Source organism: Podarcis pityusensis, assembly GCF_964106645.2.
Source record: "Podarcis pityusensis genome assembly, chromosome: 4".
In the NCBI taxonomy this organism is placed as follows: domain Eukaryota; kingdom Metazoa; phylum Chordata; class Lepidosauria; order Squamata; family Lacertidae; genus Podarcis; species Podarcis pityusensis.
The window spans coordinates 63,809,417-63,825,622 of NC_138027.1; the positions used below are offsets into that span (position 1 = coordinate 63,809,417).

A 16,206-nucleotide genomic window follows, 5' to 3' on the forward strand; every position below is an offset into this window, starting at 1 on the left:
AAGAGCTGGCTGATCTCCTTGTTCAAAGGAGAATCTGGATAAGACAACAACTCTGCAGCTGCTGGAGAGTCAGGGGGAGCAAAGGAGGAGGAGCAGCACCAAGGAGGAAGGACCTGCGGAAAGGAAGCAGCCAAGTGCCGCACCCCTTTATGGGCATCCCCACAGCAACTCTCTCCGAAAACCAGCACCAGTGGCATCCCCCGCTCCTTTGGCTAATCTGAAGGAAAGCTCAAGCAGTCCTCCATTCACGGCTCTCAAAGACAGACTGCTTTTTGCAGCTCCTGAGGCTCATTCTTCGGAAGAACAGGGTGAACAGACTCCTGCAGCCTCTGCTCAAAATGCAAGGCCGCCTCTCAGGCTCTCCGCCAGTATTGAGAAGGAGAAGCCAAGCACTCAGGGTGAAATGGACACAATAGACACCGCCATTCTGGCACCTCCAAATCCAGCGGCGGATGAGACGGCACCTGCAATGGAGGGGCCCACAACGGGTCCAGAGAGCAAGGAGGAGAGTGGGGCAAGTCAGCACACCGCAGGCCTCACCTCTGAAGCTGCTCTAGCCGACAAGCAGCAGGACTTGGCTGGAGCCTCACAGCCAAGACCAGCGTCCAGCCCTATGTAAGCGGATTCCAGTCTTCTTGAGGACAAGGGTGGTTTCTTCAAAGTTGCCACTCTCAAGCCATCTGCATTGGGAACTCTGTTGGCAGAAGACGAAGACGAGGAAGAGGTGAGCTTTAAGGATCGGCCTCCCCCCACCCCACTCTTTGATGATGATGACGACGACGACAAAGACGATGACCTGTACCTGCTGGGATGAACGGCCTGGCAAATGCCATGGCAATACTTTCTTCTCTCAAGAGTGATTGCTGACCTGGGGCTGAGATGGATGGAGCTGGGGGTTTCCTGTGGGCCTCCCCAGATTGCTCATTTGGGCTGAGGTGGCCTTATCTTGTGGTTTTTGAGGCTGCTGGCAGGAAGAGGGGTGGCGCTCTCTCTCTCTCTCTCTCTCTCTCTCTCTCTCTCTCTCTCTCTCGGTAGAAAATGTCAATTTAGGACTTTGTCTAGCTTCAAAGTCCTGACTGTTTAATTCACCACTGCCGAACACACCTGTACCCTACATGCTTTTGACCCAGCTGCTGTTGGGAGTAGCGGTGGGTATCACCTTGAACAGCTCCTCTCTGTGGAAACCAAACTTAACCTATTGCCATAGCTCATCTCCAGTTTTGAACCTTGGCAAAACTGGATCTTGAAAATAATAATAATAATAATAAAGTGTAATTAAAATAAAACAAACAAACAAACAAACAAAAAACAACCCAGCTGTGTGAAAATATTCAAGGACAGATGGAGTGGGAAAGTATCTTATTTGGATTTATATTTTTAAAAATGGTTTAAACTTAGGGTTTAGAAAGGGCATTTTCTTATTGTTAAGTACTGTATGTTGCCCTCTGATTAGTTCAGTCCTATTTAATTTATACTAATTTTATCTCAGCTGTACATTTTAACTTTGCAAAAGCAGTGGGGCCATCCTAATTAGTGCTGTTAATATTTGTAACTGCACTGTCTACCTACATAGTTAACATTTATTCTTCGGTGGTTCATTAAAAGGAAATTTGGGTTTTTTATTTTTTTTTATTTAAGCTTAAATTTAGATCATACACAAATCAAGGATAGTGTTCTAGGTGACTGAAAGTACTTACAGGATAAAGGCAGCCATAGTATTAATTGGGGATAGGGGCAGAAAAGTTGACACGTTTACCTATTACACTTGTAGTGGCAACAGCAAAAGAACAGAACTACCTGCATGCAGAAAACATTTTCCTGCCTTGCCTAGTGCCCTAACACATTTAACTCCTGAAAAACATTTAACTTCCTGATCAACTTGCAAATGTCATATTGTCAGCCTCTACTCTGTTCTCTCATGTATCCTTTTATGTGGTAGCTCTGCTGGATTTTATTGGTTTTATGGACCTCACTGCTAAACTTTTATGTTTGCTCTTATATTTTATCTTACTAATTGGTTGCATGTCAGCTTTAAGGGTTTTCTACTGAAACACAACCAAGGAAACAGATCAGCAAAAAAAAAACAAAAAAAAAACCCCACTTTGGTAGGGTACCTTACTGAGACCAAAGTAATTAAGAGAGTTATCACTTTACGTAAGATGATCAGCTTCAGAATTGGTAATCTGTGCCTTAAGAGTGCATGTGACTTATTTATATTTTTAATCTGGATGAGAGAATTAGCACACTGGTCCAATCTAGGTCTTACCCTAATTGTGTGGTTACAACTATAATTCTTTTTGAAGAAATAATAATACTAGGTGGGGGGGGGGCAAATTTCATTGAGACCATGATGCACTAGAAGCAGTTCCCTCTACAAAGGTGATCTCAATATACATTATCCCCCATACAACCATTAGCCTTTGGGATAATGCTCTTATCCGCACTGCCTCAAGAGTAGTGGGGTGGATTTTCATCATAACTGTGGCTGGCGTGGGAATAGTTGCACCTCCCTTTCCCACTCACTGTTCCCAAATTAAATATCCCCCATCCCACCCTGAACCCAGTATTAAAGATTACTGTGATTTCTAACCACGCAATAATAGAAGATGGAACAGGTTTGTTTTCTCCTATTCCAGAGGGTAGGACCCAAACCAATGGGTCTGGGAGATTCTGACGAAACACCAGGAAGAACTTTCTAACAGTAAGAGCTGTTCAACAATGAAACGGTCTCCCTTGGAAGCTGGTAGACTTTCCTTCATTGGAAGTTTTTAAGCTGAAGTTGAATGGCCATCTGTCATGGATGCTTTAGCTGAGATTCCTGCATTAAAGGGGGTTGGACTAGTTGACCCTCAGAGGTCCCTTCCAACTCTACAATTCTATGAAAATTCTAACTGAACCCACAGAAATACAGCAAAGTCTATTTGCAGACTGATGTGACTAATGACGAAAAGCCATATGGTGTTCTCTGATCAGCATTCTAAAATATCAAAGTGCATGGCAGACCACAACTGGATGGAATCCGAGAGAGAAACTTCTTGCTTGCGATTAGAAAATCTAAACAGCACACACTAAACGGCCACAACCTGCAATGCTTACTAATGCCTTAAAATATTTATCAGTAGGTTCCCATTTGCTTATAGGGACAAGGCTGACCTTCAAACACATAGGCAAGAATCAGAGAGATGTTGCTGTAATGAAGTAGCTGAACTTCTATCTGATTAGGGGCTGTAACAGCTTGATGTACCTATATACCCCCTTCCAATTATGAAATCCCGTCTGAAGTTGTAGTTCTGGCAGGAAGAAATAAAGCTCAAGAGATAGCTGAGAAAGTGTTAGGGGCAAAAAAGCAAATGATATGCCTAACAGTGAACTGACTAGCAGTTGAATAGATAGATAAATCAGCAAAGGAAAAACTCCTAAAATCAAGGATCTTACCCTCACCACCCCTTGAAATAATATCTGGAGTCAGGGGTGCCAATTTGAATAAAATATTGGAGGGCCCAGGTATGCCCCACCCCACATTATCACAAGACACAGCGCTTGCACGCCATTTGAATGGCAATGCCCATCAACTTTTGGGGGCCCTGAGGGACGTCTGCCCCTAGAAGTTGGCTCCTATGGTCGCTGCCAATATATGTTGGCAGTACTGAAATACATGGACCAATGCTCTGACTCAGTATGGTCCAGCTTCTGTTTCAGCAGCAGCATAATATCATGAAGATATCCTGCCCCAGTGAGCGGTCAAGTCTTCACATTTTGCTGTAGCTGAAGCTTCTGGGTCAACTTAAGGGCTGTCCTAGATTACGGTACATGTGCCTTAACTCTTAACTCCCAGCTCTTCTCAAACTGCGGCTAACAAAGTTATATGTTAAAAAATATAGCAAACAGAATTGTTGATGAACTTTGCAATCTAGCAAGTTTCATTCTTCTGAAAACAAGCAATAATGATAATGTTTTAATTATTTTCCCATGAAAGGCAGTTCATTAAAATGCAATGTCTCTATTGAAAGCTCATTAACAAATTTAATTTTATACTGACCAGTAACCTCAACACTTTAAGTGGAACTACTCACCTATGTAAACCTGAATGTATATAGTCGGTTTGCTGGATTGAAGCCAACGATGGCATAATTTGTGAGCTTGCAAATTGAAAGTGTTCATTTACCAAGCCAATAATTAAGAAAAACTTCAGTCCAAACCATATTATAACTATAATAGATTTCACACTTCATAAAAAGACAAGAAAGTGTAGCTGCATATTGCAGAGAATTAATATTTGTTTTGCGTAGTGTGCATTTTAAAATTAGAATCATATATTTTCAAGTTTGGTTTTTTTTTGGGGGGGGAGAAGAGTATGCGAAGGTTCTGATATGCACAAACTGCTTAAAGGCCCCAGTCCAAATTTTGCCCACCCAACTCAGCTCCCAACCCTGAAAATCAATCAGCAATTGTGCTAATTGAGCTATTTGGAAGTGAGAAAAGATGGAGGACTAAACCCTGAGTAAACACAGTGTTCCCCTTTGAGCAACAGGTCTGAGCTATGACTGTTCAGAAACAAGGCTCCGCACATCTATCCATAGCTGGATGAAGAACTGGGTGCTCAAACAGGTGCTACATGCATATCCCCCCTACCTAGCATAGCAGCTGGGGCTGTGCATATGCATACCGAATGCAAAATTGGCTGTAATGATGCTGAACTGTTCGGGATTTAGCACTAGCTGAACTGGGCCAACAATCTGGAACCCAAGAATGCCAAAAGTTTGCTACATTGTTAGCAAAAAGTCAGCCTTGGATTGAATACCTGGCATGGCATCACCCCACTGGTGATGTTTGAAGTTGGCAAATATGGCTATAGTTGTCTGGGGGCAGGGAGAGGTGAAAGGGGGAGCTTTTGTATCTTTCTGTATTTTTCTGCAGCACAACCACTTTCTCATCCTCAGAGCTGTGAGGATCCAGTAGGAACATGTTGCTGGGGATTCAAAGTGCAGTGGTTTCCAGGGGGCCAGTTACAGTTCCATTATTATTATTATTATTATTATTATTATTATTATTATTATTATCATCATCATCTGTTAGGACTGCCAGGGGTATGATACCTAACTGACCATCTCCGCAGCTGCCTTAGCACTTTTCAAATGACAGCTGCACATACAGCAAATGCCCCTTTCCCCTGACCTACACTCATTCATTGTTCCATCAGAACAGTGTCTACACACTGTAAATGTGATTGGGGGGAAATGCAAAAAGCAAGATCCATGGCTGGGCATACAGCACCTGTGTCCTGTGCACTTACAGCTTGTACACTTGTAAGCATTGTTCAGATGGTAGAGTGAGTGCATGAACCCAATTCATCCCCGTGCATATTGACTGTTTGTGCATGGCTTTGGCTACCCCCCGTGAACATATGCAACACTCTTATCTATATCACCTCATTCAAACAAGCCATACTTTATCGCACCCACTCTAAATCATTTTCCATAAGTCGATGCCACATGCCTGCTCTGTGTTAATACAAGTTGTCCCTGCTGCGCTTTTCTATGCTGGGCTCTGTCTATGAAACTGATGTCACACATATGCCCACCCAAATCAGCTCCCCTATATCAACTTTCATAATGGAAAAGCAATTGGGGGGAAATGCACATTATCCCCTCACTCCAATAATGGAAATGGAGCAATTCAGCAAAGATGCTTGTAATGCCGATGACACTTATGACTTTCAGTTTTACTGTACAAATAGAAGGTGTGGGGAGGGGGCTTCAGCATAGTAATCCAGTTAAAGACACAACACAGAACTGGATCTGCACCAAATATGATGGATGCAGGAGAACCACATGGCCAAAACTCCATGTACCCATTTCAGTAATTACCAGAGTAAGACTACAACAATCCCTATTGTGAGCAGATGTCACAAACTCTGAGCTGGACCCAGTTTGAAGCAGCAAACACTCACTCACCTGCTGACTGATGGAAATGACAGACTCTAGGGAACAAGCTGTAAAATCAATTATTCACATCTACTCCACTGCTGCCACCTACACATTCAGCAGAAGCACTGTGCAAACAGAGAATGTTTCAGCTTGGTTTTAAGGTAGGGGTGGGTGTGTGTGTGTGTGTGTGCGCGCACACACACACACACACACACACACACACACGTTAAGGCTGCAATTCTGTGCACACTTATGGGGATGTCTCACTGAAATCAGTGGGATTTCCATCAAAGAAAAACATGCTTGGCTTCATGGTGCATAGCTATTTCTGTGATGAGGGTTTTAAAAAAGTGAATGAATGTAAAATTTGACTTCATAGAAAAAACTATGGTCCAGTAAGCATGGAAGGAGAGCAGAGAGTAATGAAGCTCAGCTTCAGCATAAGCTATTTCTAAACATTAATGCTATTCCAGGCTGCATCAACAGAAGTATAGTGTCCCGATCAAAGGAAGTAATAGTATTGCTCTATTCTGCCTTAGCCAGGCCACACCTGGAATACTGTGTCTAGTTCTGGGTGCCACAATTTAATAAGGGTATTGACAAGCTGATGTGCAAAGGAGGGTGACCAAGATAAAGGGTCTGGAAACCAAGCCATATGAGGAATAGCTGAGGTGAGTTGGGTATGTTTAGCATGGAAAAGAGGAGACTGAGAAGAGATACAATAGTCATCTTCAAATTTCTAAAGGGCTGTCACATGGAAGATGGAACAAGCTTGTCTTCTCCTGCTCTGGAGGGTAGGACCCAAATCAGTGGATTCCAAGTTATAAGAAAGGAGATTCCAACTAAACATCTTGAAGAACTTTCTGATGGTAAGAGCTCTTCAACAGTGGAATGGACTCCCTCAGGTGGTGGTGGACTCTTCTTCTTTGGAGCTTTTAAAGCAGATGTTGGGTGGCCGTCTGTATGGATGCTTTAGTCGAGGTTCCTACACTTCAGTTGAACCAGAAGACCATTGGCTCCCTTCCAACTCTACAATTATATGATTCTATGATTCTATAAACCAGGCAAAATAATTTGCACTTTTCCTGGGTCTGGACAGTGCCAAGTTGGGTTATGATCTAGAAACCACATATACACTGCCTAGGGTTCCATGATGGAAGAAAAGAAGGATGCAAATGTAAGTAAATACATAAAAATACTTGTTTCCCAAGATACTGTGGCCTGCCAGGTGCTACCTTATTTTTGCAGTCCCAGTAAGGCAGCACAAACCATCCGTGGGGTCGCCATACACGGCTGACAGACTTGCCTTGGCTGCTGGGTTATGCCATCTACTCCAAGCACTCTGGTGATGGGTGTTCACACAGACTGCAAGGAAAACTTGTAGAAGTAGAGATCCCTTAACCTCCCTTGATAATCATTACATTCCAGTGGTTAGCTGAAATCTGCCTTATCAGCTATAATCAAGCAAATCCTTCCCTATGTATTATCTTCGTAAGTTACAATTTCTATACCAGAACTTGATTTCTAACATGGTGGATTATGAATTTACAAATGAGGCCGGTAATATTTAAAATACACACACGTGTATGTATCCAGGTCTTGCTTATATTCTTTCCAAAAAAACAACCTTAATACATATTTTTCCCCAGTCCCAATAAGATGGCCGTCAGTGTGTTATGCAACCTGTTTCTGATGAGTGGTCACACAGACTAATGAAAAGCACCTATGCTGCAAAATGTACAGCCCTTTCACACTTTTTAATCTAAACACTATGCCACAGACATGCAACAGGTCACAACTGAGTTCAATAGTGTTTGAGGTAATGTGGCCTTGTACAGCTGTTGCTGGGAATCACAAGTAGGGAAAATGCTGTTGTGCTTCTATCCTGCTTGTGGACTTCCTTCCCACAGGCATCTGGTTGGCCACTGTTGGAACAGGATACTATACTAAGTGGGCCATTGGTCTGACTCAGCATTGTGTACAAACTAAGGTGGGTCACACTGTCAGCACCAAGATTTATTTTTACTAGAAGGAAGGAAATGAACATAATGTAAAAAAAAAAGTGGATTCTGTATTAGAGGCTGGGGACCTTAGCTAGATAATGCCAAAGGCTACTGCTCTAAGCAATCTCGGTTTGATACATGCATTCCTGAGATCCAGTGGAAATGCATTCACAGTGACCCAGCATCCTGCCATTGATTATATCCATCAAGTTACTATATTCCCATGTGCAGCAAAAGGAAGTTGTGCCCATGGATGTTGCAAAGTAGGTCACTCAGAGGCAAATGGGAGAATTTCAGCTGGCATCCTAAAACGGACTGCATGGGATTTATGACTAACTTTACTTGGATATTTTTCCACAATCCACCCAGAGAAATGCTTCATCCTCTGTATGTAATCGAGAATCCTTTTATCTTTGCACATCTCTTGAGCTGCAAAGGGAATAAAAGCAAGTCAGCAGCACAGTCACAATTCAAAGTTGAGCTAGGCTAAGCACAGCCTAAAGCAACTTAACCTCCACTGCGCACCTGACTGTATGAAGCAGAGTCATCAAAGCAGCACTAATATGGCCACCCAGCTTAAATCATAAGTCATGCTGCTCCTTTCATTGGAATGTTCGAAGCACTGGGAGTACACAAGGACGTGCTGTTCTGAACTAAAATAAAGAAAACTCAGCAGTGGCGACGTCTATTAATCTTTTTTCAGCAATGCTATGGGTAATTCAACCCCCTTCCCCAAGAAAAAATGACAGGCAAGTGACTATCCCTGCCTTATAACGCAGAAGTTTTAACTTTTCTTGCCTGTCTTGTATACTTTGAGTCTCTGCACTGTTGTTTTATTCAGGCCCCTAGCTAAAGTCTTTAGCAGGAGCAAAATAACAGCTATAAGAGTTCATGCAGGATACAGTAAAAATCCAGTTCTGGATCCATTGCCTTTTAAAATAATGAAAATCATACTTTGATACTATGCTCACCTACCCAGGAGTAACCTTCATAGAAAATGATAAGACTTACTTCTGAATAGACAAGTATAGGATTGTACAGTTATGTTGCAATGCTATCTCCACTTACCTGAGACTAAATCCTATGGAACTCAATGGATTTAATTATGAATAGATACGTATAGGATTGCTCTGTTAATATACTACCCCTACCAATACCAGTCTACATCTCACATACTCCAAGCATAGGCTATTCAACATGTACTTCCATTAAACCAAACTTCGTTGCACATGTATTTTCAAAATGTGTAATGTTTACGCATTGTGATAGCACGGGATCCCCCTGCTTCCCTGCAACTTGAATGTATCTACTCTCTGACCCTACCCACAAATAGGGTCGGGCAAATCTGTCAATTTTTGTTTTTCTCACTTTCTTCTTTTTCAGTCTTAAATTTGGTTCTCCATAATTCCACATCAGTTTGCAATCTTAAAACGAAACAAAAAAGCCCTCATGAAAATTCAACATTTTAGAGCAATTTTCTCCAATATGTACAGGCAAACATTTTAAGAGGGGTAGAGATTGCATGGACTACATGCTTTGGATTTGTGGGCCACAATTAAGTATTGCGTCCAGCATGTGGGCATGGTAAGTTATTTAGGGCATGGACTTATTTAGGAAGAAAATGAAGAAGGCCATTCACTAGATGTTATTCCAAATCTGAAAATGTTCAGCTGCAGAGAACAGCCATTTGCTCTTTCAAAAAATCTCACCACACCAGGAGCTTTACAGCCATGTCATCTACCATTTCTTCATAATCCCTTTACCATAACTTAACTACCAAGAAGCTTTTAGGAAAAACTTGCTGCCCTTGCTGAATTGGGTCAAAAGCTCATCTATCAAACCATCTCTCTTCCACAGTGAGCAGACAGCTGCCTTTGAGGAGAAGATTAAATGTGCACTTAATATATAGGACACAACTACACATTTCGTTTCTCCTAAATTAATTACATGGGGCACCCCAATTCTCACTAGAAAAGCAGCATGTCGGGAGAGGAGGCAGAGCTCTTCACTCCCCAGTTGTGATTGGGAAAAAGTTCTGCCTCTTCCCTGGCATGGCTTCTTCAGGATACTTCACTGTGTTTGGACAAATTTTCCCTATCAGAATTTTGTCACAGTTCACAGTAGGTACTGAAGCAAGCAAGATGGTTGGCATTCCAGAGCCTGAGGGTATAGCTCACTGGAGACCCGGACTTTTGCCTACAAGTCCAGCTGTAATGGGCAGCATTGTGTGGTTGTAAGGTGGAGAAAGGCAATCCCACCTATTTATAACACTAAATGCTTTGGGGGATGTGTGTATATTACTTTCAATGTATTGTCTGTTTGTTAAATTTGTATACCACCCTTCATCCGTAGATCTCAGAGCATTTCACAACAATACAATATAAAAAACTCAAAATACATAATAAAAATAACAAAAATAAACCAAGAATTCCCCACCACCACCCAACACATTTAAAAGGCTATGTGGAAGATGAGGAGCCCTGCGTGGGAGGCAGGACAGAAAGGATCTCCCAGGGTGGGAGGCTGGAGAAAGAAACAGAAGCTCCCAGGTGAGAACTAGGAGGGTCTACCTTTCTGTGTATGGATAAAGGGATATGATATAATTGTGATAGAGGGCTTTTGTAATCTTTTCTTTTCTTTTTTTCTTTCTTGCTTTTCTATTTTGGTACTTCTTTGCTCTTTTTCCTTAGATTAGTTTGGATTTTATTGTATTCCAAGTTGAACAGTTTCAATAAAAATATTTACAGAAAAGGGTGGGTATAATATGTTTATCAGCAAAAGACCTGGTTCAAGAGGAACGCTTTCACCTGGCGCCTGAAGGTGTATAATGAAGATGCCAGCTGAACCTCCCTGGATAGGGCATTCTACAAATGGGCAGCCACTTCAGAAAAGGCCCGTTCTCATGTTGCCACCCTCTCATGGAGGAGGCATACAAAGAAGGGCCACAGATGATTATCTCAGGAATACTATGCTTGATCACTGTTGACATTAGCTGATACCAATTTAACTAACTGAACACTCATAGCCAGTTTTCCATAGATAGAAATAAGAAAGTGACACCATTCACTTCTATCAGTGGACAAAACTACTTTGAGCTAAGGAAATCTTTGAAAAGTGCGACAATACCCATTAGACATCACAAGTGTTAAAATGAGTTTCAGCTACCTGTCTAATCCACTACTGTACATAGATTAACAGGAGTGCCATCTTCCTTCCTCGGGCAGCCAAATTTCCTGTTCCAGCTGTGACAATGTGTCCCAAAGTTCCCAGACTGAACTGGCAGCTGTGCTTTACAGTTATGTGATATTTGTTATAATAGTCTACCATTCCTTTGGCTGTGCATTTGACAAAAATACTGGGCAGCCAGCAGGATAATCTTAGGAAGTTAGTTAACTCTCCCTTGTATACTTTGGCAATGAAAACTGGACTGAACACTGTACTGTAACAAACACTAAATGCTACAATATGCAGTGTGGAGTTTTGACTCTAAGACATACCTTTCAGGTATCCTTTTGCCATGAGTATCGGCATAGCACCCTTCTCTCTTTGAGCTTTCATCCCCATGGATTGAAAATAATCTAGGTCACTTAAGCCTGGAGTCATGGACGTACTTCCTCGGGACTAAGCCCCATAGATTTCCAGGTAACCGCTAAGTAAAGAGTGGTATGCAAGTATCTACTTCATTGAATATAAGAAACCTTTCAAATTGCTTTGACTAACCTTCAAATCTAGGCCTGAATGGTGGCAGCATCCTTGTCTCCCCTTTGTGCATCCATGAGGGCTGACCTGGCTGTGGTTACTTATAACTTGGCTAGTCGTGCCAGGATGCAGAGACCAGCACTATCTTTCCCAATGTCCTGAAGCCCAGCGTACCTGGTGTATTCAGTCCCAAGGGCTAGCAAGTAGTTCAGCAGTCCAACACATCAGGAAACACAGTCCAGGTTAAATAAAGCAAGCCAAGTCCAAAATCCAACAGTCAGGAATGCAGTCAAGGTTCAATCCAGCAAGCAAAGTCCAAAAAAAGTCAGGCCAGGTTCCCACTGCTGCAGCCGATCCAGGGTCAGGGAACCTGGAGTTCAGTCCCCAAAAAGCAGTGTCCCATGAAGCTCCTAGGCTACTCAGGCATGGCCCATGAACATGAGAAGCTGAATAGACACAGCACTTCAGCTCTGCTTCCCTTTTATACCTTGAGTCTGATTACAACATCTGGGCTTGATGAGACATGTGACCCTCACCTGAGCCTAATCCAGCTGAGGAATCACACACCTCCTCCCACAGCTAATGGGCCCCACCTGGCCAGCTAATGAACTGGGCTATTTGCCCTTGCCTGCCTCAGCCTCCTAGAGTGTACCTCCCATTGGTCCTTGAGCCTCAGAGCCCACTGTGTTCATGGAAACTGGCTCCAGTGATGGGTGCTATTCCTCTGCTTCCTGTGCACTGACTCGCATCCCCTCACCATCCTCTGTTGCCCCATGAGTACTTTCTATGCCCCTAACATCATCTTCTCCATCCTTAGTTTGTCTCAGTGTGTACCAGTTGTGGCTACACCCCTTGCCAGGATCCTCTTCCTCCTTCCCGTTGTCCTGCCAGTTCATGACACCCAATGGCATGCAATAAAAAGAGTATTGTTTATTATCATCTACAAAACAAAATGATCCAATTGCTTGTTACATTTTAGAACTTTTTCTCTTTCAACTATAACATCACTAAAAAGTAAAAAGTTCCACTAGAGAAAGTTTGAAGGACACTATGGAAACGCGCTCATTTCTGAACGCTGTCCCCTGCGAAGTGAATATTCTTACAGCCCTTGAGTGTAACTCCCCAGTTTCTTAACTGTCTTCCCTGTGACTCTCAAATCCAAAACTATGCCTCACACCCTAGGCAGCAATCAACCACCACAGGTGGCTTATGCCTTAAGAGGAAAGGAGGGGAATGCACATTCCTGTAGCCCCAAATGCAGCTTTTTAAATTAAAGAACACAACCCTAATTGCAAATTAAAAGGAACACAGAAGTGTTCTGGCAATTGTTTACAAAATACAATTACTTCACTCCCTCCAACAGCTAGGCTTTCTTTGAGAGAATCAGCTGGGACCTCTGCACATGCCACAGCCTTTGAATGCACTTCAACAGCTGAAGGCCAAAAAGCAACTGTTTTCTATCAAAAGAAAGTGATGCAAGAGACAGGCATCCTTACCATGAGAGAGACCCTTAGATCATCAACCACCCCCTGGTACCCACCAAGGATAACAACAACAGGCTAAAAGAAAATAGACTGCAAACACAGTGGAATTTAGTTTTGCAGAGTGTGGTGACAAGAGCTTTGGTAAAATTTCAAACAGAGAGCTGTATTGCTATGTCTTTCCACTGAGCCCCATTTATAGTTATTGCTTTCTTACTGCTGGAAGCTGGCCTCTATGGACATCTGCAGAATTCAGCCAATATAGGGAAGTGGCCTGTTGTTTCTTCTTTCTTCCAGCTATATTATTGATATTTTTAGGAGTAATTGAACTTCGCAGTGCTAACGTATTTTCTCCTTGAACTACTATCCCCTGTTGATATGTGTGTTTGCAGGGCATATACTAAAGCAACTGCAAATCCGGCACCTAAACGGCACTTGTATTATTATATTTTTAATCAGCCTTTGCAGAAAAAAGAAAAGCATCCTGAACTCTTAAAAGAGCCGGAGGAGCAGGTCTTGTCAGAAGCATGCTGTTATTTCAAAAGATAAATTACAAAAATTAAACCAACAGTCTGGCTTTACTGCAGAATCACTGGCACAATCCAGTTAAAGTATAATACTCTTAAGAACCATTTATTCAATAGCGGAGATTTAAAGACAAGTTTCTTTCTCTCATTGCAATCAAGATTGGTATCAGAGGGCCATTCATATCCTTTTTGTAAGCAAAACCTAGTTCCACCCCATCCCATCCATCCTATCCAGCAATTGCCCTTCTTTGTGCCAGAGATCTAGAAAGAAGCAAGCAATGGCCACACTGCAGGGGGTTGGACTAAATGAGCCTTGGGGTCCCTTCCAACTCTACAATTCTACGATTCTGTGAAAAAGACAAACAGAATAAAGAGCATAATCTGCACTGAACTGAACAAGATAGCCATGAGCTAACAGGGATTCTAAAAATATGTAATGAAACATACAAACTTGACTCCCATGCTTAATGTGAATTTACTAGGTATCTCTCTCATCTTCTTTCAACTTTTAGACTAAATTTTCTACTTCTGTAAAATGGGCTGATATCCAACGCTAGCCCTGGGTCTACTCTATAACTTAGATGGGTATCTCCCATGGATTTGGAGAACATATTAGTTAGGTGGCCCAAATTGAAGACGTTACTATTATTAGTATATAAAGCCCTAAGCTAATGATGGGGGAGAAATTCAGTCCACACAGAATTTAAAGGTGAACCTAATTCACGCTTCCCAAAACAATATGCGAACTGAAAAGTAGCCCTCCGAAATTCACATTTCTTCTAATTTTGCAACAGCGTTCTTGAGCTAAGTAATGTGCACAAAAATGCACATACCAGGGTAAAGTGTGCATAGCTATGCATATAGTGCTTTTTTTCTTTAAAAATGTTTAAGGGTACTCTCATTTTGACTCAATAAAATCACAATCTTATAGTTCAAATCAGGGAAAATAAATACAGTAAATAGACAAATGTACAAAGATTCACAAAATGTTATGGGGTATGCGTACCCCTGCATCCCCCCAGAAAAAAGCAGTGTATGCATATATTAGTGAAGCTAATCAATGCTCACATGTATTAGATATAGAGAAATGGCTTTGTGCTGCAAAGTACAATTCTAAACTACAATACACATCCATGTGTGCTATATAAAGAGGGATAATAACACCTATCAAAAGCATTATCAGTTCTCCTAGCTTGTTCTTCCCAAACTCTGTGAGGCAGAGGAAGTAAACTGCCAACCATGAAACATTCTGAGAACCTGTTTATCTCTAGCCATAGGCTTCAAGGTCAGGCCCACAATCATCTCTCCCTTGCTAGGGCTGGTATCTCATGGCTGTACATTTCTCACTGCATGAGAAATTCAGCTCTGTTTGTAACTTCCTAATTCACATGTCCGAAAATAATATGCAGACCAAAACACAGCTATCCCTTGAAAGTCACATTTCTCTGAATTTTGCAATGCAGTGCTGCAGCCAGGTAATGTGAACATATATACGTAAAGTGTGCATTAAAATGCTTACATTTTTGAAAATAACATTAGAAAATGTATCGGATTTGGGAGGGATTGCTTTACAAAAATGTGTCTGTTAAGCCAAATTGCATACAAAATTGTGTATACTGGGAGAAATTTGCACTAAAATGCTGATAAATTTTCATGAGGACATTTAAAAACAAAAATGCAGATTGATGTGGAAATGTGGAGAAGTGAATTTAAGGCTGGAAAAATAAGAAAATGAGAAAAACCCAAACTGACAGATTCACTCATCGCTAATCTTCTATGACTCTATGAGAAGGAAAGAGTCTGGCTTTTATAGCTAAGTCTTCATGGATTAAAAACAGAGTTGGAAGAAATGTGATTTAGCAAACAGAGGACATGATTAGAATACAGGTTAAGCAAGCGAGAACAGCAGTTAGATACATCAAGAGCCTGCTGAATGCTGTGAAGAAGGTGCCAGGCATTCAATACAATGACCATCACACTCACAAGCATCAAAACAATAAGATTCTTTATACAGTGGAACCTCGGGTTGTGGACGTAACCCATGACGGAGACATGTCCGCAACCCACAGCGTTTGTAACCTGCTGCGCCGCGTCTGTGCATGCGCATGACGCAATTTGGTGCTTCTGCACATGTGCAAGAAGCGAAACCCGGAAGTAACCCTTTCCAGTACTTCCGGGTTTCCCGCGGTCCGCAACCTGAAAACGCGTAACCTGAAGTGTCTGTAACCCAATGTACCACTGTACGGTTGAATGCCATTGGGCTATGTGAAAGTTGAAAGGTGATGAAAAAGACCTCTGCCTGACTACCTAGAGCCAGTGCCCATCTGAGATCCTGCTAGTCAGAGTCAATAGACAATTCCTGGACTAGATAAACAGTCTGAACCAGATTAAGGCAATTTCCTGTATTTCTGTTAATACAAACCCACTAGATGTCATGTAAAGGTGAAGCCCCCATCTCTTCCCCTACTACCACGCTAGAACCAACAGATTTCCAAGTCCCTGCTGTAGTTTTGGCAAAAAGCACAGCCATCAATGCTATTCTTCCTGTTGCAAAGCAGGATCTACTGCT

The 16,206-nt window shown here is 42.1% G+C and overlaps 1 long non-coding RNA gene and 1 pseudogene across 4 annotated transcripts in view; one reads left to right on the forward strand and one right to left on the reverse strand.

Moving 5' to 3' along the window:
• Positions 1 to 1,256, forward strand: part of LOC308476371 — a 35,702-nt pseudogene extending 34,446 nt beyond the window's left edge. Inside the window, exon 4 of the transcript in view lies at positions 29 to 1,256. The product of the transcript in view is annotated as an uncharacterized misc_RNA (transcript). The remainder of the gene's footprint in view (positions 1 to 28) is intronic.
• Positions 1 to 16,206, reverse strand: part of LOC308476085 — a 573,910-nt gene that overhangs the window by 473,813 nt on the left and 83,891 nt on the right. The window lies entirely within an intron of this gene.